This window comes from Humulus lupulus, chromosome X (genome assembly GCF_963169125.1).
Source record: "Humulus lupulus chromosome X, drHumLupu1.1, whole genome shotgun sequence".
NCBI classification, from domain to species: domain Eukaryota; kingdom Viridiplantae; phylum Streptophyta; class Magnoliopsida; order Rosales; family Cannabaceae; genus Humulus; species Humulus lupulus.
In genome coordinates, this window is record NC_084802.1 from 192,003,914 (window position 1) to 192,029,706 (window position 25,793).

A 25,793-nucleotide genomic window follows, 5' to 3' on the forward strand; every position below is an offset into this window, starting at 1 on the left:
TTAACATGGCTCGAAATCTAGGTATAACATCTTGCCCCCTCAAAAGTATTTGTTCGAATCCTAAGAGAAGGAAACTTTTGAACTACTTTCTTCGGGAACCGTACCGTCATACTCCTGAAAATGGACACGCGTCAGTTGGGTATTGCTCACTTATGATACTTGAGTACCTTGGAAACATGCCCACGATCATTCGTCTGCCACCTTTTCGGTACCATCTTATCAGTAGTCCCCATCCGTTGGATCTTGCAAGGATTTTATTCAACGCCCCAGATTAATCCCCTTTTTCCATCTATTTATATGAGACCCCATTCATCATCTTCTTTTTTATTTTCGTTCATCAGGAGCAAGAAAAGAAAAGGACGAAACCAGAGGCCATCCTAGAAAACTTCTATCTCGTGCATGTTCTCTCTACCAAAAAATCAAAGAACCTCTGGTTTGCTTGAGTCCGTGAGTTCATATTTGCAGCCTCTCCTTCAATCAACAATTTCTCTGCAATCGCCATTATTGTGTAAGTGTGCAATCTTTGTTTTCGTTTTTGCCAGTTTTTGTTCGTACTGTTCTTGCTGTGTCTTTGAATGTACTAGTTTATTTTCTTAGCATAATACGATAGGAGATTTTTATCCGATAGGCTCTTATGTTTTTTTAGATTCCCATACTGAATTTACATCACTGGTTCATACCCAGTTTTGATGTTTGAGCAAGATTCCTGTTTTCTGGGTTTTAAAATTTTAAGAGACGTTTCTTGTACACCAAGATTTCGGGTAAAAAACCTTGGCTTTGACAAATGCACGACACCCAAGGCTACCTTTTCTGGTTATCCGCCACTCTTTTTCCCCTGATTTTCGGGATTTTCAAAAAATTATCCACTCTCCTCCCTTTCTCGTGGAATGCACATCCTGACTCTTTAATAAGGATCTTAATATATAACTTGTTTTGTTCCTAAACTCCGAGATCGTCCTATCGAACTCGTAATTCTTGCATGCATGGCCCTCACCATTTTTTCTTTCTCGCTAAATGTCACAGAATCTGGAAAGACGGTGGGGGTCATTGCTGGCAATCCCTTACGAGCCAAAAACCCCGAGCCTAGAATCGCTGTTCGCCCGGAATCAACGTTGGATACGGGAGTTCGAGCTTGCGCGCAAGCAGGAGGATATTCGAGCTCATTATCGCCGTCAGATAGACGAGGTTATAGAGAAGAAGAGGAGAACTCTCCGGGAGGCCCTTTATCCAGAATCCAATTCAGGGCCTAGGCTGATTCCCCTCGACCCTGCACTAAAGGTCACTGTCGCATATAATCCAGGAGTACTTCAATTTTCACTAATGGGGGAACCTTCTTCCTCACAGCCGAGGAAAGAAATGTTCGAGGCCGAGCACTATTGGAGCTCAGTTACCTCGACTAGTCAGATAACTGACATCTTGGCCCATCATGGCCTCAGCTTGTCAGGCTCTTTGAAGTGTCGAGCTCCGGCCGACCACGAACGAAGCTGTTTTGCCCCTGGGGGCCGTGACGCCAAGCTGAAATACGCGGCATGGAGCCAGGAACACATGAGGGCGGGGGCACTGTTGCCATTGAAGTCTTTTTTCAAGGACTTCACGGATTTCATTGGGTTGGCTCCGTTCCAGCCCAACACCAATTCTTACAGGGTGTTGTCTGCCCTGAGGTCGCTATACCACGAGCTGACGTGGGAAGGGCCTTCGCCTCAAGATATTTTATATCTCTTTTGTCTAAAAAGCAACCCCTCCCGAGGTCGGGGAGGAGATGGCTTTTATTATCTTTCGAGCTATCCCAAAGAGAAGAAGGTCTTTGAAGATCTTCCCAATCATCCGCCTGATTTCAAAAAGGCCTTCTTCTGGACAGACGGTCTGTCCCCGTCTCGACACTACTCGTTCAGGCAAATTCATAAGTATTCCCGTTTTCTTTATCTCTGTGCTCGAGATTTTAGCTCTTAGATCCGTACTTAGTTGAAATATGTCTTGTCTTTCAGCCAATTTCAGCGTCCCACTCCTGATGAGACAATGAAAGAGCAAAGAGAGACCCTTCTCCAACTCCCCCATGGTAGGAGGTCTCTCCTGTACCTTTTACATGAGGATAAGCTCCGAAAATGCGGACTTTTGGGGGAGGGCCAGTCTACCTCTGACTGGTCCAATAAAAAGTATGAACACTGGGAGCAGGTGCCCTTGCCCACAAGCGTCCTCCCTCCGAGGAGAGAGGGGAGGCCCCCACTTCCAGTTTGCATAAGGAGTCCGCCGTCGGGGAACGAGGCTAATGACGAAGCCTCGAGCTCAGACTCGGATGAAGGTAAAGCCCTCCATACTTCGAGAATGTAGTCCCCCACCTTACTAAGGCATAAGCCCAATAGGTTAGTCTCATGCCCACATGATAGATACCACTTCTACATATGGAGTTGGGTAGACGACTGTGTTCATAGGTTTGATAGTGGGCTCGGGAAGTATGACACCATGTATACTTCGGACGAGGTGTGGAACGGGATAGCTGTCCAATACGGGACCAATGATTATAGGGACCTTTCGAGGTTATCACCCACCTATAGGGAAGGTACTCCCCCTGCTTCTTCTGATGATGGGGGAATTTCATGGTCCCCGAGCTCTAGTTCGGGGAAGAGTTCCAGTTAGGTCTTTTCTTCACTTGGTTTTTTTTTTTATTTATTTTTTATTCCAAGCTTATTATCATCATGTCTAACTTAGATTGGAACTGCGCAGGTGCCATGGATCCCGATCTCGACGCTGTGCTTTTTAGCGATGAGGGAGCCGGAGCTCAGAAGAGTAAACGTCCGAGAATCCCGCGGAGGTCCGACCGACCATCCAAGATCCCCAGACGCCACGAGAAGACCCCGACGGCCCAGACTACTGCGAACACAACTGAGGAACCGATTGTCCAGGTTGATGCGTCTAGCTCAACCGCGCCCATCTCGCTTCCTCCGACCGATACTCAAATAACAATCGGTCGGCCCCCGAAGAAACCTTCTGTCTCCAAGGTTCAGCTGCCGACGGCCCGACCTCATATTGAGGAGTTCATGCTTGATGGCGCCGCTGGGACCCAAGGGGCTGTGCTCAGCTCGGATGTCCTCGCTCGAGTGGGTCAGAGCTTTTCAGGCTTCGGCGCCGACCATTGGGACCTTGTGCACAAGGCCTCGGACTGCAATACTCTTTATGATAAGAGTATCGAACTCACTGCCGCAGTAGCCTTCACAACTCTCCTTTAAATGTTTGTGTCTCAGCTCGCAACCTAATTCGTTCTTTTTATTTCAGGCCCTTGTCGTTTCAGCACAGCTTAACTATAAGCTGACCAACGAGGTGCACACGAGCATGTCTCTGGCCCAAAAGTCGAAGGATCTCCAGCTTAAGATGGCTGACGAACTCAAGGACTCGAAGTACGAGCTTGAAAAAATGAAGACCCGTCTCGAGGAGCTGGAGAAGACGAATGCCGAGCTTGAACAGGCGAAGACTCGTCTTGAGAAGGCTAACGCTAAGCTCGAAGAGGAGAAATATGCTACCTTCGACATCATGGAGAGCGAGAAGGCCCGCCTCCTGGACGAGTTTAAGGAGCAAAAGGAGAAAGCGGTCGACCAAGCCATGTACAAAATTTGGGCTGATAATGCCGACCTTGATATCAGCTTCCTGGGTCCTCTCGAGGCCAAGTATGTTGAGCGGTGGAATGCCCGTCTTGAGGCAAGTGTAGCTGCTTGAGAGGCTACTCAGAAGGATAGTCATGCTATTCTTCCTGGGGGGTCCGGTGCCACTGATGCTGAGAAGGCCAAAGAGACTCCTCCTTCTTAAATCTGATCTCGGGAAAATCACTTATTGGGGCTGCGTCCCCTTATTTTTGTAACTATTTTAATTTATGCCCATGGGGCTGATACAATTTCTTTTAACATTGACTTTTATATGCTTTACATTTCTTGGCTCGAAATATTTTGCACATTTTATATGGATGAATCATTTATGTTTATTTATTCATACAAACATATTGTGGATTTAGGCTCGAAACTCGATGCATTCATGCATAGTTTGTTCAAATTATCCGCTCCCGACCTCATTATTCATCAAAGTCGGATGTTACTTTAACTATGAACTCGAAAGTACTTATATGGTATGTAACGTGAATGGTTTGGTTATATCTTTTTTTGCTTAGTTACTTTTCCTCGTCCTCGGTTTTTACCCCAAGGTTAAGAGTTCGAAACTATTTTTCTTTAAGATATTCCAGCCTCGATCTCGACTTATCCCGAAGTAGGTTTAGGTTCCTACTTATCGTCGATTAGTTTTTTGGCTGGTTTGTTCCAAACCTGTTAAGTTTGCACATCTGGTTAACTCCAAACGTTTTCTATTTTTGATAATTCGGTTATGTCTGAACTATCTAAGCTCGCGCATCTGGTTATATCAAAATACTTCATGTTTTTGATTGTCCGAACTATCTAAGCTCGCGCATCTGGTTATATCCAAATACTTTGTATATTTTTTATTTTTTAAGCTGATGGTATATATACCAATGATGCCCCTTTAATATCCTATGAGTGTGACCATAGGTTATTAAATTAAGAGAGATTGCAAAAATAAAAAATAAAAATAGATAATATACTGAATGAAATAAATCTTTATTTGATGGAAATCAAAAAGCAAACAAACTAATACAAATAGAAACTCATGGTTATAGGCAACACTTTTCCTACACTACTGATAGTAAGGTCTAAGGTGTTCGCCATTCCATGCTCGTGGTACCAGGCTCCCGTCCAATCTCACAAGCTTGTACACACCGGGATGGATGATTAACTCTATTTGGTATGGTCCTTCCCAATTCGGCCCAAGCACCCTAGCTGCTGGATCTCGTGTTGCCAAGAATACGCGTCTCAACACCAAATCTCCTATTCCGAACTTTCGATCTCAAACCCTCTTGTTGAAATACCTGGTAGTTCGTTGCTGGTAAGCGACATTTCTCAGCTGAGCCTCTTCTCTCTTTTCTTCAATCAAGTCTAAGGTTTCCTCGAGCTGAGTGTGGTTTGAACTTTGATCGTAAATCTGAGTTCGGATCGTTGGGATTTCCACCTCGATGGCAACATTGCCTCGCAGCCGTATGCTAGAGAGAACGGGGTATGCCCTGTTGATGTTCGAGCTGTGGTCCTGTATCCCCAAAGGACTTGGGGAAATTCTTCGGGCCACCGTCCCTTTGCTTCCTCCAACTTTTTCTTTAAAGAACTTTTGAAAGTTTTGTTCACAGCTTCGACCTGGCCATTCGCTTGAGGGTGAGCTACTGATGAAAAACTCTTTATTATGCCGTTCTTTTCACAAAAGTTGGTGAACAAGTCGCAATCGAACTGGGTTCCATTGTCGGATACGATCTTCCTCGGCACCCCATACCGGCACACGATGCTTTTTACTACGAAATCAAGGATCTTTTTCGAAGTTATGGTTGTCAGTGGTTCAGCCTCCGTCCACTTTGTGAAGTAATCCACGACGACCACAACATATTTTACTTCGCCCTTACCAGTCGGGAGAGAGCCTATGAGGTCGATGCCCCATACCGCGAAAGGCCATGGGGAAGTCAACATGGTCAGCTCGGATGGTGGAGCTCGGGGTATCGTGGAGAATCTCTGGCATTTGTCGCATTTTTTCACGTACTCGAAAGAATCCGTTTTAATGGTTGGCCAGAAATATCCTTGGCGTATGATCTTCTTGGACAGGCTATGCCCCCCGGTGTGATCTCCGTAGAACCCTTCATGAATTTCTTCAATGATTTTCTTAGCTTTGGGAGGGGTTACGCACCTAAGTAACGGCATGGAATATCCCCTTCTGTATAGCTTTCCGTCCAAAATGGTGTAACGGGGAAGTTGATACATCAACTTTCGAGCCTGGTTCTGATCTTTTGGAAGGACTCCATTTTCGAGATAATCAACTATTGGGGTCATCCAGGTCGGCTCTGTTTCGATCATACACACATCTTCCTCTTCTGGCTCGTTAATGCTAGGTGCTGATAGGTGTTCTATGGGTACAACATTCAGCTATTCATTTTCGGTGGATGTTGTGAGTCGAGCTAAGGCATCTGCATTTTGAGTTCCGTTCTCGGGGAACCTGTTCGATTTCGTAAAACTCGAAATACTCCAATGCGGATTTTGCCTTCTCCAGATAAGCTGCCATTCTTGTGCCACGAGCCTGGTATTCTCCTAGGATTTGATTAACCACGAGCTAGGAGTCACTGTAGCAATGTATAGCTTTAGCTTTGAGCTCCTTTGCTATACGAAGTCCCGCGAGTAAAGCCTCGTATTCGACCTCATTATTCGACGCTTTAAAGCCAAATCTTAAGGCAGAATGAAATCAACTCCCTGCGGGGGTAACCAGAATGACCCCTGCCCCCGCTCCATTTTCATTTGATGAGCCTTCGACGTAAAGTTTCCACAGCTCCTGGGCTGTGGTTATTACCTCGTCGTCGGCTATTCCAGTACATTCCACTATAAAGTCCGCCAATGCCTGTGCCTTAATGGTCGTTCTTGGGTGGTAGGAGATCTCGAACTGTCCTAGCTCAACAACCCATTTAAGGAGTCGACCTGAAGCTTCTGGTTTAGACAAGACTTGCCTAAGCGGTTGATCAGCCAGCACATGGATGGGATGCGCCTGAAAGTAGGGGCGGAGTTTACGAGATGAATGAATTAAACTGAGCGCGAGTTTCTCCATCAATGGGTATCTTGACTCTGCCCCTAGTAATCTTTTACTGATGTAGTAAACGGGTCTTTGCACCTTCTCTTCTTCTCGAACGAGCACCACGCTTATCGCGTGTTCGGTGGTTGAAAGGTATAGGTACAGTATTTCTCCCGTTTCAGGTTTCGACAGGATGGGTGGTTCTGCAAGGTGCTTTTTGAGCTCCTGAAAAGCCAGCTCGCATTCCTCCGTCCATTCAAATTTCTTACCTCCCCTCAAAAGGTTAAAAAATGGAAGACCACGGTCCGTAGATTTCGAGATGAATCTGCTTAGGGCTGCATGGGAATCTGGTTATATCCAGAATAAGCATCCATGAACGACATCAGGCCATGCCCCGCCGTGGCATCCACGAGCTGGTCAATCCTTGGTAACGGAAAACAGTCTTTTGGGAAAGCTTTGTTGAGGTCTGAGTAATCAATACAGGTTCGCCATGTCCCATTGGGCTTTGGGACCAACACCGGATTGGCTACCCAGTCAGGGTAAAAGGCATCCCTAATGAATCGGTTTGCCTTTAATCTGTCAACCTCCTCCTTCAGTGCTTTCTTTCTGTCTTCGTCCAACTCTCTTCACTTTTGTTGCTTCGGGGGAAAGCTTTTGTCTATGTTCAGTGCATGGCTTGCTACATTCGGGCTTATCCCCACCATGTCTTAGTGTGACCACGCGAAGACATCCTGGTTTTTCTTCAAAAAGCAAATTAATTGCTATTTTGTCTCATCTGGGAGGTGTTTTCCGACCTTCACCTTTTTCAAAGGATCAACTTCCTCGAGCTCCTCTAAAGGTTCGAGGTCAACTTTCTCCTCAATCCTTGGATCAATCTCTTCGTCAATCTCTAAGACCATTCCGTCTTTGTTTTGTACGATGACCAGTGCTTGTGCGCTCGTCTGTTTCTTTCCTCTCAAGGAGATGCTGTAGCACTCCCTCCCTGCTAATTGGTCTCCTTTCAACGTCCCGACTCCGCTAGGGGTTGGGAACTTAAGGGCCAGATGCCTTACTGATGAAACTGCCCCCAGCCCGACCAGGGCGGGTCTCCCGAGCAGCACATTGTAGGCAGATGGTAAGTCTACTACCACGAACTCAATCATCTTGGTTGCCAAGACTGGGTAGTCTCCCAAGGTCACGGGGAGCTCGATGGATCCCATGCAGGCGGTTCCTTCTCCTGAAAATCCATACAAGGCACACGCTTTCAGGTCGCGAAGGGAGAGTCCCATCTTCTCGAGGGTTGCTTTGTAAAGAATGTTGACTGAGCACCCATTATCTATGAGAACTCGGTGGACCCTTTTGTTGGCCAGCTGAAGAGTAATGACCAGCGGATCGTGGTGAGGAAACTGGACATGGGATGCGTCTTCCTCGGTGAAGGTTATTGGTTGTGTCTCAATCCTCTGGCTTTTTGGAGCCCTAGGTTCGGGTTCATAAGGAGACCCGTCCCCAGTCTTCAACTTGTTAACATATCTCTTTTGGGCATTCCTGCCCACTCCTGCGAGATGAGGCCCTCCCGAGATGGTTATTACATCCTCTCCATCTATCGGCGGGGGCCTGTCTTCTTCCCGAGCTCGGGAACTATTGTTTTGTGTCGTTGAAGGCACGGCTACTCTCTGGCTCGCGGCCGCCTGACTAGTATTCTGGTTTTTGACATATTGCCAGAAGTAACCTCTCGAGATCAATCCTTCGATCTCGTCCTTCAGTTGTCGACATTCATCGGTTGTGTGGCCGGTGTCTCTATGGAATCAGCAATACTTACTGGAGTCCCTCTTGGACTTTTGATTTCTCATCGGGTCCGGACGCCTAAAGGGGACCTGGTTTTCATTAGCCAGGTATATGTTCTCCCGAGACTCATTGAGTTCGATGTATACTCTATACACGGAGAAATATCTCTCCCCTTTCTTTTTCTTTCCTCCCTCGGCTTTGGGGTTACTTCCTTCGTTCTTTTTCCTCTTGGAGGGGTTCTCCGTGGCAGGCTTTGGAGCTGCTGGGTCCGCCGAGGTTGAGGCATAGTTGATGTTTATCGTTGTAGTTTCGGGCTGGGAAGTCGCATTGAGCGTCGACCTCGCTTCCTCTACATTGACAAACCTCTGCGCTCGTCTGTTAAACTCGGTTATGGACCTTACCAGTTTCCTTTGCATGTCGTCCCAAAGGGCACTTCCCGGCATTACACCAGCTCGGACAGCCATTAGGTGCCCACTGTCATCCACGTCCCGAGCCCGGGCGACTTCCAGATTAAATCTTGTTAAGTAACTTTTTAGTGTGTCGCCCGGCTGTTGTCGGACGTTAGTTAAGGTGGATGCCTCTGGTCTGACCCCCATCATTGCTCTAAACTGCTTCTTAAAGTCTTTAGACAACTGCTCCCAAGAAGTTATTGAGTGTCTCTTATATTTTTCGAACCAACTTTTGGCAGGTCCTGTCAATGATGCTGGAAACAACATGCACCTGAGCTTGTAACCCACGTTACTGGCTCTCATGATAGTGTTGAACGTGCTCAGGTGACTACACGGGTCGGTCTTTCCTTTTAACGTTGGGACGTGAGGGATCCGGAACCCTTGAGGAAATGGAGTATTGGAAATATGAGGAGCAAATGGTTCAAGCTCCTCGTCAGAGTCTTCATACCATTCATTCCTTTGCTCGTTTTACAAAAGTCTAAAAGCCTTTTCAAGCTGGTCAATTCTTTCTTGGACTGGGTCCGCAAGAGGCACTGTCTGGAATCGGCTGTCATCAATCACAATCTCAAGCTCGCGTCTCCGCAAGGGATCTCTACGCCTATTCAAGCGATTTCTCAAGTCCGGATTCGTTTGGTCACCATTACCCCGACTCTGATTCAGGTGATCTCGCAGGTCGTGATGATTTCTGCGGCTTCCGGTATTCTTACGACCTCGGTCATGCTTACTGACCGACCTGGTATCTATGGACTCATCACTGGTAACACTCATTGCTTGGTTATTTCGTGATGGATTCTTCCCACGTCGCCTCGTCTCCGCCTTGCGAGACCGAGACGTTTGACTTTTATCAGATGGGGCGCCTCTCCGCTCCTGGAAAGCCTCCCCGTTTCCTTGTCTTCCCCCTGATCTCGAACGGGTTGAGCGTTCCTGCGGGGGGGCGAAGGATATCTTATGGGTGATGGAGGGAACCGTATAGACGACGGTGGCTGCCACCCATGTCGTGGCCTAGAGGGTCCATAATTTGCCCGAGATGGGTCGGTCGCGTTTGGTGCGCTCCCAGGTACCTGAGTCTGAGCCTCTGCAGGGGTTCGGTTATTCTCAGTTCCTGCAGGCACTTCCACAGGCGGGTTAGCCGGGGCCCGAGCCCGAGTACCCCTCTGGGGCCTAGGTGGAGCGGATGGCTCTGCTGGCGCCGGAGGTTGAGTCAGCCTCCTTGTGGCAGTGTCTTTTCGTGGATGCCCACGGGGTCTACGGGGAGGAACATGCACATCCCTTGGAGGAGGGACTTGGTTTTCGCGCAGAGGCGGGGGCTGAGCCACCTGCGCCTCCGCGACTATCCTTGTTAACTCCTCATTCCGTTTGTTGGCCTCTGCCAACAGCTGCTTCAATTGCCGGTTTTCAAGTTCCACAATAGGAACATACCGCTCAGGATTGTAATACATATCCTCATCCCTTGGTGGAGGAGGTGGTCCCCGGGAATCAGAAGACCCACTTCTCTCTTCAACATCCGGGTTCTCCATTGGCTGTTTTCCAGGACGTCTTGGGTAATTTTCTTCAGGTGTGTTCTGATTGTTAGTGGCCATGACTTTTCAGGGATGAATGCTTAAGGCTCTCAATGAAAGCACCAAACTGTTGACGCCGTTTTTCGTCAACAGTGAAAGTAGAGCACGTAAACAACAAACAGTAATGACCAATTAAAAAATAACAACACAAAACACGATTTTTACGTGGTTCAGCAGTTAAATCTGCCTAGTCCACGAGTCTCTGTTATTAAACTCAAGATTATCTCTGAAAATTCTTAAGCATGAATTCTTCAGAGTTTTCTCTCAAGGTTCAGAATTTTGGTCCATTACAATGGTGCATGACCTCTCTATTTATAGAGAAGGTTGCAGAATACTATCCCACATATTTTGGGAAGTTACTCTTTTTGTGTAAATAAAATAAATGGCTTTAAATGCCTGCAATCCGATATAAAAGGAAACGTCCCCTGAAGACCAGGGGGCGTATAACTAATCGAATAATATCCCATGATTTTATGGGATTTACAATAATAAATGCAGAGCACGCCCCTTATAAACAACACTTATAGATATTCAAAGTCATTATCATATATCTCCAAGGCCTTAATCTCCCAGGTTTCTTATCAGCTTTCGAGCTAATGACATCTCCCGAGGTCACATGGCTTCGAGATCGTACGTATGTCAGGCTCGGAGCCCCTGATCCGAGGTCATTCCTGAGGATAGATGCGTCTCGGGAGCTACCTTTCGAGATCGTGAATGTTTCGAGGCCACCACATTCAAGGTCATATCAAGTTTTTTAGGCTCGATATTTAATCCTGGAGCATACTTCGAACTTTACGGGTTCATTCGCTGCGAATCCAGCTTTCGAGGTCATATTTAACATGGCTCGAAATCTAGGTATAACAATTTTAAGTTATTTTTTCAACACTGTATTGCTTAGGTTTAGGTTTATGTATAGTTGTCTAATATCATTTTATTTTTGTGTTGTTTAGATTTATGTATAGTTTTTTTTTTCATGTTGTTTAAGCTTATGTATAGTTGTTATGTTGTTGTATTAATGTCTAATTCATTTATAATTGAGTAAATTTTTATCTTTTCTTGACACATTTTAAAATGCAGTGATAAGTTTTTTAATGTTGTTTATTTTTTTAGTTTATTTTGAATATATGTTTAGTTGTTTTGAGATATATTTTGAGTTCATTTTTGACACATTTAAAAATATAGGGAAAAGTTGTTTTGAGGTTGTTTTTTTTGGTTATTTTTTAGTTTATTTTGAATAATGCAATGAATTGATGTCTAATTTCCCTTTTCAACACTGTATTTGTAATGCCCCAAAATCCCTAATGCGGTTTAATGGCTGGATTAGTAGGCCGAGAGGGCCATAATTGTTTAATTATGCCATTAAATGAATATATGCATGTTTATGTGAATTATATTATAATATGATGTTAAATGCATACATGTGGGTCCACATTTGATTATTAGGGTGTTTTGGTAATTTAGCCCGTTGAGGGCATATTTGTGTATTTCGGTGCATATTGTGACTTATGGATGAGATCCCTTATGGAGATATATTCGAGCTATTCGGCATGAGACGATCTTATATTGTGAATTAGCGATTTTGTCATAACGGGGTCATTTATTGGGATATTGAGTAATGAGAATGTTTATTTGATGATAAATTAGAAGTTATTGAGATCAGGAGGAAATTCTGGGAGTTTTGACTATAATGTCCCCGGGGGTGTTTTCGGGACCCCGATCACTAGGTTATATTTGAGGTTACTTAAGCTTGAAGTAGCTCGTCAGATAGAACCGTATGTTAGAAACCTCTTTCTCTCTTCCTGTTAGTTCCTTTTACTATTTGAGGCAATTTCGAAGAAATCTTGAGTTCTAGGAGTCGGAATCAAGCGAGGATCAAGGAATAACGATCCTAGGAAAGATTAGAAGCTTCTTGACCGAAGGATTTAATAGACAACAACCTAATCAAAGGTGATCTAAGTTTTTTTAATGACCGAAAATACCACAATTTTATTTAGTAACTTGTAAAATAAGAGTTACTTACAGTTTTAAGTTTTGAGTTTTTAGAGTTTCTAAGCTTTGAATTGGATTTTGTGAATCGTTGAGATTTTGGTTCGTTTGAGCCTCGGGATTTGATGATTTTGGATCATTGGGATGTTTGGGAACTTTGATTTTTGAATTTGGGGATGTTTAGGTATATTTTTGGAAGGTTTAGGATGGGAGAAAATGAGGTTATGGTTGGTTTCTGGGTGGGGGTCGCGACCCTGTTCTTGGGCGCCGCGACCCAAGCTCGAAGCAGCTGGTGGAGGCATTTAGGCGTGCTGGGCGCCACGGCCCTGGGTAGTGGGCGCCGCGACCCTTGCTCCTGGTGTGGCTGGGGGTCGCGACTCAAGGTGCTAGGGCTGCGACTCAGGCAGGGTTTTGAGGCCATTTGAGTGTTTTGATCTCGGGAACTTGGTTTTAGGCCTCGGGATTGTTCCTACTACCCGGATTAGTGGGGTTTGATGTCTTGGAGGCTAGATCTTGGTTTGGGAACCTTTGTTATTCATTTTATTGATGGTGTCCCGTATTTGGTTATGACTAGGTGACCGCTAAAGGACTTAAAGGTTGATCGTTCTCAAGGGTCATTATTTTATTCATTATCGCTCGAATCAGAGGTAAGAAAACTGCACCCCATATGTGACATGCATGGTTATTCATGAGACATGTTGAATGTTTAAATGTGGACATTGATTGATTATTGAATGCTTAGCAAATCTTGCACACTTGTGCATGGTACTGACTGAATAGTCAGAATTGGCAAAGGTGTCAGTATCAACTGTGAAGCTGTGACTCATCAGTCAAGTTCAGCAGTGGTACTGGGCACTGGTCACCCAGTGCTGACTCATAAGTCAGGAACAGCCTTAGTGTGTTCAATGCAAGCCAATAAAGATTAGATCTAATCGACATCTGCATCAAATGACTCAGAAGAGCGTTAATGCCGGGCCGACCTCAAGTTTGATGAAAACTAAAAGTGCTTGTGTGACTTACCCATTAGTCACTCATCTGTTTAAGCCAGTGACTACCCATCAGCCACTCATCTGTTTAAGCTAGTGACTACCCATCAGTCACTCATCTGTTAAAGCTAGTGACTTACCCATCAGTCACTCATTTGTATAAGCTAGTGATTTGCTCGTCAGTCACTCATTATGATTTACCAGAACCTCAAGTGTTAAACCACTCATTTGATTACGAGCTATAAGCTCCATCATGGTTATTGTAAACATAAAGTGATATTCACTCATCTGGTCAGAGCTATAAGTTCTGTATGATTATCATGATCATCATTTGATATTATATGGTTGCATTACTATGTTTTCTTGATGGGCTTTGGCTCATGGGTGCTATGTGGTGCAGGTAAAGGGAAAGAAAAGCTCACCCAGCCTTGAGTGGAGAGCTTAGGTGGTGCTGTGTACATATGCGGTCGTTTGACCGCCACGGCCAAGGAGTTCTCAGAGGAACTAGGGGGTTTACCCTATTTTTTTCGCTTAGGTCGGCAGGTTGTAAATTTAAACAGTAATGACCATTTTGAGTTGTAAATAACTTGTAAATGTTTTTGATGGGACCATGAACAGTTTTATGTATTAAATAAAATATATCCTTTCTTTTTTTTGGTTTTCCACCTTAGCCTGTTAATAATACCTAGAAGCACGTTTTTAATCAAAGAACTCGGGTAGCGAGTTAAATTTTCGGTTCACCGTAACTGTTATGGGGTAACCAGGGCGTTACAGTATTGTTGTGAGGTTGTTGTCGTGTTGCATTTAAGTTGTTTTTTTGATATTGTATTGCAGTGTGTTTCTTTTCTAAAATGCAAGAATGAGTTTTTTGATGTTGTTTTTTAATTTTTTTTTTTGTAGCTGCAATGGGTCGCACTATGTTGTTGTGAGATTATTGTCGTGTTGTTTTCTTGTTGTTTTTTTAACATTATGTTTTGTTGGTTAATGTTTAGTGTAAATTGTATTTTTTAAAATTTGAGTTAGTAAAAATGTAAAAAAAAAAATGAAAGACCGTAAAAATATAAAAAGTTCATAAAAAATGGGTATTTAGGAAGGACCCTGGGGAATTTACATAAAATGCTATATTAAGCTCAAAAATTATATTTATACGGTTAGGCGATGATTTTTTTCATTTTTAAGGTCGAACAATTTTTTTTCTTTTTTACGGTGTGCACCTATCGATTCCTCCCATGGAGAATGTGGCATCGCTCAGGAGAGCTCAACTTTTAGATTCCACTGCCATGGGACGATCAACTGCCGCCACACCATCAAAAATTATAAGGTCAAGTTTATGTGCAGCTATAGCAGCAAGATCCTCCCCGTCCTCGTGACAATCAATTTGTTGAGACTTTGATTTCTTTTTTGCAGCTACTAGAACTGAAGAATCTCCAATTTCTTTTTTGCAGCTACTGGAGTTGAAGAAGCTCCTCCAAACTGTTTCTGTTTTCATCCTTAGAACTCTTGCAGCGTTATATATATATATATATATATAATGGAAATGTTGTGTTCACAACGTGGTACAACTTTAGTGTCAGTGACATGTGTGTATGCATATAACAATTTTTGTTGATATTAAGTTTTTGGTCAATTATTCAAACTTCATTAAGTTAATATATTGTCAACTTTTTTTACATGTGTGCCACGTTAACGTGTGGTTTGTTATTATCTTGAAAGGTGGCTAGTTATTATATTGAAATGTGACTTATATACGCAAATATTTATCAGCCTTTAATTTGGTTTTACACACATTATATATATACTAGATACAAACAACAACAAGCAATTTGCTTAGTTTTATTTATTTATAGAATTTATTAATTATTTTTATTAAATTTATATTAATATTATATAAATTTCAAATAAATATTTTATTTTAATTAAATAATTTATTTATTTTTATTTAAGTTTATATTTGTTCAAATTTTTGAATTTGAGAGTCACAACAAGAGATTATATATTATATGTTTAATGTAATATTAAATATTACATGTGAATTTTAAATTTAAGTTTCTTGCTAGTTTTTTTTTTTTAAAAATTGTTGCTAATTGACAGCAGATTATATTATAGGTTTAATATGATATTATTCTAATAAGTGAGTTTAAGTTTAATTAAATTTTATTTAAGTTTAAAACATATAATTTTATTATTTTTAAATAATTATTATTGTAAAATAACTCAAAATATCATATTTTAATTTGTTTAAGTATTTATTATTTTTAAATAATAATTATTATAAAATATCTCAAAAATATCATATTTTAATTTGTTTAATTATTTATTATTTTTAAATAATTATTATTGTAAAATATCTCAAAAATATCTTTATTTAATTATTTATTTTATTTAAGTTTAAGTGTTTACAAAATCCAGTTAAATATAAGAATATTCTGTTAAAGTTAACATTAAAAAAATAAAAAACCGTTAAAACCAAGAATTTCCGTTATCTACACACTTATTATATATAATAGATACAAGCAACGTGCAATATGCACGTTTGCTTAATTTTATTTATAGAATTTATTAATTATTTTTATTAAATTTATATTAATGTGATATAAATTTCAAATAAACATCTTATTTTAATTAAATAATTTATTTATTTTTGTTTAAGTTTATGTTTGTTCTAGTTTTTGAAATTGGTAGTGACAACAAGAGATTATTTATTATATGTTTAATGTAAAATTAAATATTATATGTGGATTTTAAATTTAAGTTTCTTGCTAGTTTTTTTAAAAAGCAATTTGTTGCTAATTGACAATAGATTATATTATATGTTTAATATGATATTATTCTAATAAGTGAGTTTAAGTTTAATTAAATTTTATTTAAGTTATAAAACGTATGATTTTATTAATTTTAAATAATTATCATTGTAAAATATCTAAAAAATATCATATTTTAATTTGTTTAATTATTTATTATTTTTAAATAATTATCATTGTAAAATATCTCAAAAATATCCTATTTTAATTTTTTTAATTATTTATTTTATTTAAGTTTAAGTATTTACAAACTAATGTTAAATATAAGAATATTCTGTTAAATATACAAATATTCCGTTAAAGTTAATATTAAAAAAATAAAAAACCGTTAAAACCAAAAAATTTCGTTATCTACATACTTATTATATAGAAGATATATATATATATATACTTTAATTTATTAAAAGATATATACGTGTGTGGTAATAATGTGAGTCTAATGATATCTACCCACAGGCATACACAATATTAGATATCCACAGTTTTGGTTAAGAATTATCAGCTTTATTCTTTTTAGTCTATTGTAAGTGTAATTTGGGTATATATATTAATTATTATTTTTTTGTATTGATTAATTCTTAGTTATTTTTTAGTTAATTATTATTATAGGTCACGTGTTGATGTGATTTTAGATTTTAGTTTTTAGTACATTTATAATGGTTTCAGCTTATTTTAAGTTTTTAGTATATTTGTTATAAATGTAGGGAATTTAAGTTTTTTAAGTATACTTATAATTTTAGTTTATATTTAATATATGTTGGGTTATTTTTTAGTTGTTTAGTTTTTATTGACACATTTTAAAATACACTGATAAGTTTTTCAATGTTATTTTTTTTTTGTTTTTAGTTTACTTTGGATATATGTTTAGTTTGTTTTGAATTATATTTTGAGTTTATTTTTGGCACATTTAAAAATGTAGGAAAAAAATGTTTTGAAGTTGCTTTTTTGTTGTTGGTTTTTACGTTATTTTGAGTTAATGCAATGAATTGATGTCTAATTGTCTTTTCAATACTGTATTGTTGTAAGGTTGTTGTTGTGATACATTTAAGTTGGTTTTTTAAAATGTAAAAAATGAGTTTTTTGTGTTTTTTTTTGTTTTTTTAGTTGTAATGGGATGCACTGTGTTGTTGTGAGGTTATTGTCGTGTTGCTTTCTTATTGTTTTTTTTAAGTTATGTTTTATGGGTTGATGTTTAGTGTAAATCATATTTTTTTGTAATTTTGAAATATTAAAATCGTATTTTTGAAAACTTGAGTTAGTAAAAATATAAAAAAAAAAAATGAAGGACCGTAAAAATGTAAAAAAAATTTATAAAAAAATAGGTATTTATGAAAGAACCACTATTTAAAAACCACTTAAAAGTTCATTCATAAAATAAAGAATTTGTATTAAAATAGCATTCCATTTTTTACATTTTGTTTAAGTATTTCTCTACATTTTTAGATATTATTAATTATCTAGACATTTTTAATTGTGTTGACGCCGTTTTTCGTCAACAGTGAAAGAAGAGCACGTAAACAATAACTAGTAATGGCCAATTAAAATATGACAATACAAAACACGATTTTTTACGTGGTTCAGCAGTTAAATCTGCCTAGTCCACGAGCCTTTGTTATTAAACTCAAGATTATCTCTGAAAATTCTTCAGCATGAATTCTTCAGAGTTTTCTCTCAAGATTCAGAATTTTGGTCATTTACAATGGTGCATGACTTCTCTATTTATAGAGAAGGATGCAGAATACTATCCCACATATTTTGGGTAGTTACTCTTTTTGTGTAAATAAATTAAATGACTTTAAATGCCTGCAATCTGTTATAAAAGGAAACGTCCCCTGAAGACCAGGGGGCGTATAACTAATCAAATAATATCCCATGATTTTATGAGATTTACAATAATAAATGCAGAACATGTCCCTTATAGACAACACTTGTAGATGTTCAAGGTTATTATCATATATCCCCAAGGCCTTATTCTCCCAGGTTTCTCATAAGCTTTCGAGCTAATGACATCTCCCGAGGTCACATGGCTTCGAGATTAAACGCGCGTCAGGCTCGGAACCCTTGATCCGAGGTCATCCCTGAGGATAGATGCGTCTCGGGAGCTACCCTTCGAGATCGTGAATATTTTGAGACCACCACATTCGAGGTTGTCTCAGTCTTGCAGGCTCGATATTTAGTCCTGGAGCATACTTCAAACTTTACGAGTTCATTCGTTGCGAATCCAACTTTCGAGGTTACATTTAACATGGCTCGAAATCTGGGTATAACAAATTGGTTTTTCTTTTCTTTATATATTTTTATTTAAAATGAATAAAATAAAATTTTAAAAATATATATATAATATTCAAATGATATAAAGAGAAAATAGATTAAAAAATGTATAGTATATTATATAAATTAATATAGAAATAGAAAATAAAAATTAATAATATATTTTGAGGATATGATTAATAATATATTTTGAAAATAAAAATTAATAATCCAATTTTTTTTCTTCTTCTTATTTATATATGAACAATTAATGTGATAGTCCTAATTGTCCAAAAGATCATGTTCATGCATGTCATGACTTGTATGAAGAAAAAAAACAAAAATGAATGATAATAATATCAAATTTGAATTCCCATGCTATGTTTCCCATTCAAAACATAGAAAAGTATTGTCATGACTTATATGAAACAAAACAAAAATGAATGATTATAATATCAAATTTGAATTCCCATGCTATGTTTCCCATTCAAAACATAGAAAAGTATTGTATAAATGAATTGATTGGGTTAGCAGCCAAGAAAAACAACTCAAATATGAGATATATCTTAGATTGCATATATATATATATATATATATAATATATATGTTGTAATATCAGACTACCTGAAATAACAAAATAAAATAAATCTACAAAACAGAATGTTATACACATTCATAAAAATAAAAAATCATCTAGCATAAAAGTTTATACCTTGTAACAATATTTCAAAGTCCACAAATATATATATATATATATTTATATGGGAATATACCAGTTTGTCGTCCTCTTTTTTTAGTGCCAGTTTACACTCCTCTCGTTTGATAATTAAATACTAAAATACTATCCATATTTGACAAATCAACATAAAAATATATCTTAAACATATATTTTTTTAATATTACTAAACTATCTTTATTTTAATTACAAAAATGATCTAATATATTTGAAAGAGACATTATTTACACCTCAAAAATATATAAAGATACCACATTAATTAAAAAATATATATATTTTTAACATTTTTTCTCAATGTTTTTTTCTTACATTCTTTAATTTTTTTTTGTTAATTTTTTTTTATCTTATTTTCATAATTTTTTTTAAAGAATAATGTATAATATTTTAGAACAAAAACTTTTACTTTAACAAGGTTTTATATATATTATTTTATTTTTTATCTAAATATTTAAAATATATATTATTTATATGTATTTTTCATAATATAAAAAAAAGAAAAATGTAAGCATAAGTTGAAATATATATATATTCATTTTTAATACAATTAGAATGTGTTAATCAAATTTTGAGATATTAATATAAGGGAAATTTGATAAACATGCTTACATTAGCTTAATAATTAAAATTTGAACCAAAGTTAACCACCATATGATACAAATGCTCATTTTTCATTTAATACCAAAAATACCCCTCTCATAACAAAATCTCATACCTTTCCTCTCTAAAATCTTGCAAGAAAGATACACATGGGTAAGTGATTTTCTTTAATTCTTGTTGTTGTTGGTTGTTTTTATGATTTAGAATGCTGTTTAGATGTTGGATCTGTAGTTTGTTGGTATTTTTTGCTGTTTTTGGGTGAAAATCGTGTTCTGTAAAAATTTGCGTTTTTTTTTTGGTTCCTTGAGTTTTTTTCTAAATGTCCGATAGTGTCCGATAGAGGCCCAATTTGGGCACGATAGTTGTTGAGCTTCAAGGTTAGGGATGAAGGTCCGATGGCAACCCGATAGTTGCCTGATAGTTTTGGTTACCCGATGGTCATAAAGGTTCGATGGCTACCCGATGGTTGCCCGATTATTATTTTGAATCTATACACCCTTTAAGTACGATAATGGATCGATAGTAGTCCGATATATGCCCGATTGTTGTTATTAAGTTACTGCGGATCTAATAGTACGATGGTACACGATGGTACCCGATACTTGCCCGATAGTACACGATAGTGATAAAAAACATAAATAAAAACCGTAACTTTTCCCCTGCCATTTCCCGTTCCCTCTCTCTGCCAAAACTCTTCACTCCCACAAAACCATCGAGCAACCATAACTACCCTCACCCGACGCATCTCTCTCCCTCACCCACCCTCACCCGATGCATCACTGTCCCTCACCCGGCGGTCAGAAAAACCCCCACTACCCGACGAAGGAAAACCCAGACCACCGGAGACCAAGCCTCACCTAAACCCCGACACTCACCCAAACCCCAACCACCACCGGAGACGAAGAAAAACTCAGACCCCGAAGAAAAACCGACACCCCATTACGCAAAAATGTCTAGGGTATGTGTTTTTTTCAATTTCTTTTCCATTGCAAAATGGTATAGTATGTATTGTTGAATTTGACTGTGTGAAATCTGATAAACCGTAAAATTTTGAATTTTTTTTTGGGTTTTTTGAGAGGTACGATAGTGGATCGATATGGGTACGATAGTGTTTGTGTTTTCTCATAACTTCAGGTTGAAGATGACTGTACGATAGGGGTACGATAGTGGTTCGACGTTGGTACAATAGTTTTGTGTTTTTTGATAACTTGAGGTTGAAGATGAAGGTACGATAGGGTACGATATTGGGTACGATGTGTGCCCGATATTGGGAACAAATTGTTGTGTTGTTATATTCCGATGGTGTACGATGTGAGGTACGATGGTGCACGATAATGTTATAGTTCCTGTTTTTATTATTTTTTCAGTGGTGTCTGATATGGTGCGATTGTGTACGATGGTGCATGATAATGTTATAGTTCCTGTTTTTATTTTTTTTTCAGTGGTGTCCGATATGGTGCGATAGTGTCCGATAGTTGCTCGATAGTTGATTGCAGAATATAAAATTTGATGTTTTTTTTTTTGTTATTCTATTTAATTGGGTATTTATTTGTTTTATGCAGAATTTAAGACCTCCACAACTGATAGTTCCAGTAGAAGAACATTTTACAGGACGTATTACTTGGCGCGACAATTGATACTTTCCAAAGATTAAAGCAAAATTTATATAGTGTGGTTTATTGGATAGGGTGAAGGAATCCCCTTTCAAACAGTTCTTCATGGCAGAACCATTAAATTTTTCTGGTGCCTTAGTCCATCAGCTGTTGTTGCACAAATTCAGAGGGGAGAAGACTGACGAAGTCTAGTTTTATATTGGGAAAAAACGATGTAGATTTAGCCAATTGGAGTTCGCTTTAGTTACTGGTTTAAATTTCGAGGTCGGACCGTCTGAAGCTGAGATTAAAGCGAAGACCACTTCGGATCGGTTAATTCTTGAGTACTTCAATGGTCATTCCCCAGTGAGCATAGGGCAACGGCGCAGAACTTTTGAGAGTTGTCAAATAGTTGATGATGTGTACAAAATGGGTTTGTGTTTATTAGTAGAGAGTGTTTTGAAAGGTCGTGAGGAGAAGTTGATGGTTTGGACTGACATGCTGAAGATGGTAGATGACGTTGACTTCTTTTTCCAATACCCGTGGGGGAAGATATCATACCAGAAGTTGTTAAATCTAACTTAATCATAAAAAAAACATACATACACACATACATACATATATCATATAAACATAATCATAACACATTAAATCTAACTTATTTTCCTTACCGAAAATCGGGGTATTGGAGACAAGTGCAGGATTAGAAACTCTTAAAACCAAATAGTAAAAATCATAAGTTTCCTAAAGAAAAGAAGATGAAGAGAAGATCTAAACCATCAAGATAAGAACTTATCGAAAACCTTAAGTTTCAGGAAAATCAAACATCTAACCAAAAGTCATTATAAAAAGTTAGGATTTGGAAGAAAATGAAAAGAATACGAGGAACTATAATGAACTAAACTTGAGGATTAAGAGTACCTTAGACAGCTTAGAATTTTGATCTATGAGTCCTATTTATAGAGTTCAAGGATTGAAACTAACTCCTTTTAAAATGAATAAATAATTGAATAAAAATATAATTTTCTGCTCAACAGATGCCCAGAACTTGATCAAAATCGTTCAAGAGCAAGTCCAAGTTGTTAAGGGTTGTTTCTGGCTCTGATTCCACGGACTTTCAAGATATACATGTGGAGCTGATATATTGCCCCTATAGGAGATATATCGCCTCCCCCATATTCCCGAGGCTCTGTGGTTTCGTTCATGCGAAGTCGACGTATTTTCCATATCAACATAGGTGATATATCGACCCCTATAGTTGCGATATATCAGCTTACACTGATATATTAAACACGTTTTTGTACACTTTCAACATACTTGAAGTTTGTTTAAACAACTTTGACTGAGTAATACGAGATCCTAACAGTTGAGGGAAGGTTCTAGACTTCCTAGCACTACTACAAAAAATGCTTTTTAGGACTCGCATTGCGAGTCCTAAAAAAGTTTTTATGACTCGCGGGGTGCGAGTCCTCTATTTGAGAGCCTTAAAAACTGAGCGAGTCCTAAAAAATTGTTTTTAACTTTTAAAAAGTTAATGGATATCCAAGGCTCTCGTCGGAGCTTCGACGTTAACGGTGGCGCCACCACCCACTGTGGTGGTTCGCGAAAATGATCAATCCTTTAGTAGGTTTTGATGCCCAAAGCACAAGGAATGCACTAGTGGTGTTCGTTTGGGTTGGGGTGGCTCGAGGCGGTCGGAAAACACTCGGAAGAGTTTGGGAAAAATAGCACCATCGCGACTTCGAACGACTCTAGGCGGAGGAGGGAGGCGCGTGAGGGGCTGGGCTCGCCGACCTTTTGCGTCCATTGCGTCGACGCGTGTAGGCAGTGGGTGGCCGGAGAGTCACCGTAAGTGGCTGGGTAGTGGGGTTTCGTGAGAGAAACCCACAAAATTTTCCGAACTTGGAGGCTCTGTTGACTAGGCTTAGGGGCGTGTGAGGCCATGGGCTCGCCAAGTTGAGGGTTTCGGGGGTCGGGGAAAGCCGTGGGCCGACGCGTGTAGGCGGGGGGGTGGCCGGAGCACCGCCGTCCGTGGCTGGGTTGTGGAGTTCGTGAGAGAGAGAGAGAGAGAGAGAGAGAGAGAGAGAGAATGGGCTGTTGTGTTAGTTTTCTTTGTGGTTTAATATAATAAAATTTTAGTTAAAAAAATTGGAGGGAATTTGTAATTTTTTAAAATTCAAACTTTTAGGACACACATAAGTTTTTAGGACTTGCAATGGGTGTCCTAAAATGATTCTTTAAGGACTTACAATGAGTGTCCTAAAAAGTCCAGGAGTTGTTTATTAAAAAAAAACTCAAACTTTTAGGACGCGAGCCCTAAACGAGTCCTAAAAAGTCCAGGAGTTGTTTTTAAGACTCGCATCTAGGTGAGTGTCCTAAAAAAGTGTCCTAAAATGATGTTTTTGTAGTAGTGTAGGTTTATCCTTTATTAATTTATTCATCTAAAATCCTTAAATTCTTTATAAACATTCATGTGACAAGTGTCACATTCTTAATTATTCTATCTAAACCTTAAGTTATAATAAATAATATTTCTATGACCAGTGTTAACCGAGATTTTCGGCAACTATCTTAAAGAAGGATATTTACTGATTATAATAAAGAGAATAGAGGATCGACACAAGATTTTTACGTGGTTGGGGCGTTAACTAGCCTTAGTCCACGAGTCTGTATATAAGTCTGTATTAGAGCTAGAATAAGCTTTTACAATGGAGTTGTTTAACTGTATTTGAGCAGAGTTTCTGCCTTCTCTCTCCTTTCTACGTTGCATTACAACTTATATTTATAGAGTGAGGGGGACATCAGGTTTGGGCCGGGCCTGACCCGGGCCCATTTGAAATATGTGTACAGGGGGCCTTCCTAGTAGAGGCCCAAGCTAACAAGATATATAGTACATCAAACCCAAACCAGCTCAGGCCCAATTAGTTACCCAGAGATGCAAGCATTCTCCCGAAAAAACGGCACTTTGGCTCTGACCACTTCGAATCACGAGGCAGATTCAGGGGACAAGACCGGTCAGAGTACTTGGCTGCGCAGTCCTGACACGCCAGCAGACAATCCCAAGGAGACCCTTTCTGCAGGTGAAAAGTGGGGGGACAAGACCCACGCGAAATGAGGCGGCTTCAGAGTCCTGGACGCCTGGCCCATAGCCTGGGGATGAGGCGGTCCAAGTTCGTTTACCATGGGCCCGCTGCGTTTACTTCGGGCCCGGACCATTCTGGGCCCGGGAGCGGGACGCGATGGTCCGGGGCACTCCGGACAGTGCCGGGACCGCTCGAGCCGAATCATGAACCCGGAGGTACTTCCCGGACCATTCTACACAGGCCCAGTCCGTAGTCCGCGGATTGGGCCCAAATACCGAACCGGTCCCTCTGACCGTGGGCCGGGGTGAGGGCCCAAAACCCTGAGAGGAAATGGGGATAACATTTACCCCCCAAGCCTTCATCCCGATTATCCGGGTGGAGGGTTGCACCACCCTCGCGGTTCTTGCCAAGTTGCCTCCATAATTTCTGCAGGGCCAGGAGGCTCGCGGGAAGGCAGTGGCTGGGCCATGTTACCCAGCCCGGACCATTTGATGTACCCCGGGGACGCTTACCCTTGGCCTGCTTCAAGAATAGTGACACGTGTCGCCATGTGATTGATGCGAGGGCCTCGAAGAGTCGCCTAGGCCTCTTAAAGTCTGCTAGGCCTGGGCTAGGGTGTCAGCGCACGTCACGAGGCGTCTCATCCGCACGGGGAGAGTCATCATTGATTTCCTTGGAAAGGGGCGGACTGTTGGATGGGGCGTCCTTCGAAATCCACCACTCCTGGACCGTCGGATTGGAGGTGCTGAGGATCCAGACCACAAAAGAGCTCATAAATGTCCTCTGCGCGATCCCTGGCCGTCGGATGAAGAGGCATCTGACCGTTGGATCAGGGGCCAACATTTGAGGGCTGATATAAAGACTCAGACTACAGGCATTCGACATTTTTCCATTTCCAACCCAACTTAAGAGAAAGAAAAACCAGAACGCTCGCAGAGCTTTGCATGTCCAACCTTGCCGACGAAATACTTCGCCGTTTACTAGTTCTGCGCCACCGCCTGTTTCCCAGGGCCTCAACTTTCGTTCTGCAACCTGACGGCGCTCCTCGGACTTGCCCCGCCGACGAACTGCTGCACCGGCTGTGCCACTTCAAGAACGAGGTTCTACCGTCCTTACGATCGGACAACCGCCAGCTTCAGCCGTCGACACCACACAGTAAGTATTTTCTGATTCTGTTGTCAATTTCGTGAACCTAGGCTCTCTAGACGCATGCACCTAGGCTCCGTGCTTTAGAATTTGCTAGGAAGGCTGCCCATTTTGGGCGGCACTGTTTCGGATGATCCCTGGATAAGGGATGGACCGTAGTAGCCTTTCCTCCCGATCAGGGTCCCGGGGCTTTTCG